Source organism: Chamaea fasciata, unplaced genomic scaffold (assembly GCF_029207755.1).
Source record: "Chamaea fasciata isolate MVZ Bird 193981 ecotype frontalis unplaced genomic scaffold, bChaFas1.0.hap1 SCAF_58, whole genome shotgun sequence".
Lineage (NCBI taxonomy): Eukaryota > Metazoa > Chordata > Aves > Passeriformes > Sylviidae > Chamaea > Chamaea fasciata.
This window is the reverse complement of record NW_027094143.1, coordinates 184830-189414: the sequence shown is the minus strand read 5'-3', so window position 1 is coordinate 189414 and position 4585 is coordinate 184830. Positions and strand designations below refer to the sequence as shown.

At 42.0% G+C, this 4585-nt stretch overlaps 1 long non-coding RNA gene across 1 annotated transcript; it reads left to right on the top strand.

Moving 5' to 3' along the window:
* Positions 1–948: 948 nt before the first annotated feature.
* LOC136304224 (uncharacterized) lies at positions 949–3835 on the top strand. Its single transcript, XR_010724431.1, has 4 exons — positions 949–1165; positions 1369–1496; positions 2214–2304; positions 2838–3835. It is a non-coding gene; the product is annotated as an uncharacterized lncRNA (long non-coding RNA).
* Positions 3836–4585: the final 750 nt, after the last annotated feature.

Here is a 4585-nt window from a genome sequence, read left to right as displayed (position 1 = left end):
TCCACCCAAATTGTGGGGGACTGGGAGCACTTTAACACTAAAGATGTTTTTTGACTCATCTGTCATTGTTCTGAAATGGCAGACAGGTATAGAAAAGATTTGAGTTCTCAAACTATTTGTTCCATGTTTTGGTTCTTTGGAAATCCTTTTCTTTCCTGCTTTTTTCTTCTAGAGAAGAACAAGCCAGAGAGCTGTACTGAAGACTCAGAGAGAAGCCAAGAGGTAAAAGACGCTTTAGCTCGAGGTCAGCTTGCTTTGTGTGTAACTTTGGAGGTGTAGTAACGATCATTGAGAAAACTAGCTGACTTCTAGGCCTGCCCAGACACTAGCAGCACATGGGCTGTCCTGGATTGCCTTTTCTCGAGAGGGAAGTCAGGGAGTCAGTTTCACACTAGGCCAGCCTTCCTTTCTTGGTGCTTTGTGAGCTGTTCTCGAAACTCCTCTGGAGCTCTTCTCAGAGCAGGCTGTTGCCACAAGCAACAAACAACCTTTCTGGGTAGAAAGGATGAAAGACACGACTGTTCCTTTGATCCAGTCCCAACTCTCCTTTTCAAGTTCTTTAAATTTTGAAGAAGGTGGCTAAAATTCAGTGTAATTCATCCCACTCAAACTTGCATATCCTGAACTTTGGCTGTTTCAGGATTAAAGCAGTAGTGGAAATGAGCCGCTAAGAATCTTCTCACTCTGTCCTATAAACCGACCTTTCTGTGTAATATTGGCTCTCATTCCAGATCAGAGGACAGGCGGTGACAGCCAGGAAATAGTACGACTGCTTCTACAGGCAATCCAGACCTTTGAAAAAGAAGTTTGAGTCATTTATGCTCAGCTCAGGTGAGCTTTGCACATTTTATTCAGAGTTGAGAGAAGGTATTTTCTCTTCCAGCAAGAGAAGGTTTAAAACTCATTGCATATGGCTCTTGAGATCTTGCAGTGTTAACAGAAAATCATTAACTTCAGAACTGTTCTCCTACTGCAGTGGCCCATGTGTGATCTGATTAGTTTTTATTTTTTTAATAGTAAAACTGTAGTTTGCAAACAGAAGGCATTGGAATTGTTCCCCAGAGTGGAGAAAGTGATGAATCTGATGAGTGAAGATGAGGAAACAGTTGTTAGGCTTCAGGAGAAACGACAGAAAGAACTGTGGAACCTACTGAAAATTGCTTGTGTAAGTAAATTAAGAGCTCCCCTTTAACCTGAGAATATGGTTTGTAGCACAGGCTACTGAAACAATAGTAAATTGAGTGTATCCTATGGTTCTTTTCTTTCTTTTGAATCAGTATGAAAGCCAAGTTCCAGGTTGTCTCATATTCCCGGCTGCTGAAAACTAGTGGGAACAATTGCACTCTGAATATTCTGTGTTTTCTTCAGAGTAAAGTGCGTGGTCCTGTTACTGGCAGTCCAGAGAGCGTGAACACATCCCGTCTTGGTAGCTCAGGTCAACTGCTGCTGCAAGTCCCTTCTGGAACATTCAATTTATCAGAATCTGTAAGAAAAAGGTGAGGCAAAGTCTGGAGTTCTTTGGCTGCTAATGCCACCACTACAAAGCTAGTCTTCCTGCTTTGTGAAATAATGGCCCACAGGGTTTCTCATATTTTACACTTTGTGTTCAGCTTGCGTTGTCAGCAGCCTTAGTTTACTTGGTAGTTAAGACTTCCTGGGGCTTTCAGATCTTCCATATGAAAATTGGGTATCATGTATGGCTTCACTTCCCCCAGCCTCAGTAACAAAAGTGGTTTTTTGGTTTTCTTCCTTTAATCTGAGATGGTTGGGCTCACTTGGAAGTACACTGCCAGCAAGAACTGTTGAAGTATTGTCATGTAAGGTCACAGTAGCTGAGCTGTGTCATTGAGACTGCTGCATGCGTAGTTCCGGCTTGCTTAAATGAACTGGGTTACCACTTGGAATGAAAGACCTTGGTTTGTTTCTTTGCCTGTTGCCCCATCCTTAAGTTTATAGGCTACTCAGCTTTTCCTCTAGCAACAGTGGTTCCACCTAATAAGAACCCAGTTCCATCTTGGAATACATTTCCTTTCCCCCATTTAGTAAATCAGGGGCTGCCACCAACTTTTCAAGTTGCAGTATGAATTACAAGCCTATGACCTGACTAACTTCAGTGTTCTGCAGCGTATCTGCCAGAAGTATTTCTTGATGACAGAGGCAGCATCTCTTTAAACTGCCACAGAAATTAATAGTGTAATAATTGCCCCTTTCAGTGAGGAGCTGCTGCTGGAATCTCGGGAACTTTGTAGCCAACTAGAAAATGTGATGCGTGACACAATGAAGGATCAAGAGCAGAGTTTCTTGGTAATGTATTCACTCTTCTGTAAATGGACTAAGGAAGTGCCTGGCTTCGAAGTTCTGAATGTGCAACTTTGCCACCACTAACACAGCTAAATGAAATCTGCATTTTACTCATGGCCAAGGGGGAGAGTAGGAGATGCACAGAGATAGGAAGCACCGGTTCCCTCATAATCTGCCGCCTGACTTACTCTGCTTGCCAAAACTGGGAGCCACATGCTGGGAACTTGCTGCGCTAAACAGTAAAGGATGGGGCAAAGCACTTGGCTGTTGTACAAAACTACTGCAAAACTGCACACAAATTTGGGATGAGCGGGTGTCAGGGATCCTTAATTTAACAATGCAGAATATTGAAGAGAGAGTAAAATACTGGAGAGTGCAAATAGGTTGTTTCCTTGACAGCAGTCACGTGGCTCATCATGAAATTGACCAACTTGTTCCCAGTAAATTTTTTATAACTCTTAGCACACTTTACCTTTATTTTAGAAAAAGCTCAACTGTAGCCTGGTGTTGAATTTCATTTATTCTTTCGGCTCTAGACTGGAGCTGGCTGCAGCTTCAGGTAGAAGAAACAAACAATCCAGAACAAACCCAGATGTAGAATCACTCTGGTTGCCTCTGAAGCCATGCTGCTTTGGGAAGCCAACTGTGAAAAGCTGCTGCCTCTGAGAAGGGAATATCAACTGCCTTCTACTGTCACCAACTGCTTATGTGATACATATGGCTTAGCTTTTAGTATCCACTTCTCAGACACTTTTTCACAAAGATACACTAGGGAATGCCTGTTCTAACTGCTTGGAGAATGTTCTTAATTGTGCCTTAAGACAGCAGATCTCTGTCCTGATACGTCTTCCCTTGGGCATCGCCTGTGGCTGTTTTGCTGCATTTTGGGCTTTCTAATGAACAATGGACAAGGTATACCCAGTCACTGGTAGATGTCACCTTCCTAATGAACTGTGAACTTAATTGCTTAACTTTGCTGATTTGCACTTTTTTTCTTTAAGTGTAATGGTTGTACTTACCTAATACTTGTTTCCTGTATGGGAACAAAATTATCTAAAACATGTAAACTTTTGGTTTGCTCTTGTTGATGCGCTCAATAACACTATAATGGAAAAAGCTGCTTTCACTGTGCAGGTCTCTAAAACGTGAGAGGTGTAAGAATGTTAGCCTAGAAACCAAAGAAGGAAATCTTCAGTGTACAGGTATCGTGTAACAAAGCATTTGCAGATTATCTATTAACCATGCTTAAAGTTGCATGAAAAGATGAAAAAAAGACCAAAAACCCCAGCTGGATGGAACCTTGGTGAGAGTCAACACACACCAACCTTGTGTTCTGACTGTGACCAATTTATTTCATTCTGTTCTAACCCCAAATTTCCACTACAACACAGAGACCTCCTTTTATAAAAGGCTGTGAAGTATAGGACATGCAAAATGCAATACAATAATGGGGAGAGGTTGGATTTTCTTTTGGTTTTTTTGGAACAGATTTAAAATACAGGAAACTGAAATGTGGCACAAACATCACAACTTCCATGCATGCCTTCAAGTGTCTTCCTTTGTTGTGCTGGCACACTCTGGACTTCAGCAGTGGGTTAAAGTCATTCTTGGGCAGAGTAGAAAGTTCACACTTCTTCAAATTTTTGAGTAATATTAAGGCTGAAATGCACCAGGTACACTTTTCCTTCATCTTCCAGAGCACCACCAGTTGTTTTACTTAAAGCTGTGTTAGGCTTCCAGCTCAAATCCCAGCTCAATTTTGTGACCTCCAGCACTGAAATTCTTGCCATCAATCAAGCCCGAGAGGGTCAGCTTTACACCTACAAAAGCAAGTCACGAGAACCATCATGCACTGACATCCCAGTACAGTGCTCTTCCTCAGGTCCTTGACCTCACTAATGTGGCTTAGTTGCCACAGGAACTTGCATCCATAGACATCCTTTAGTTCTCTGAGTCTGCGTAGACTTCTAGCTCCTTTGTTCATCTAGTCTGTTCTTAAGATGACAGTGAATTAAACCGTAGTGTAGTACTTAACACCATTTGCTGTTACCAGTGAGAACTGCGTACCAGGTCGAAGGGCATGAGTGTAACCAATTCCAATGAGGCTGGCATTGTTCACTTTAGCCTATAGGAAAAAAAAAATCACAGTATTTATAAACTGTGTAAGTATTCATACAGAAGTATCCCAGTCCCCTGAGAAGGTGGCCTATGCATTAACACTCTTGAGCTACTTGGAGACCAACCTCTCTTAGAAGCATGTTCCAATCTTTTCCTTTTCTCAGGA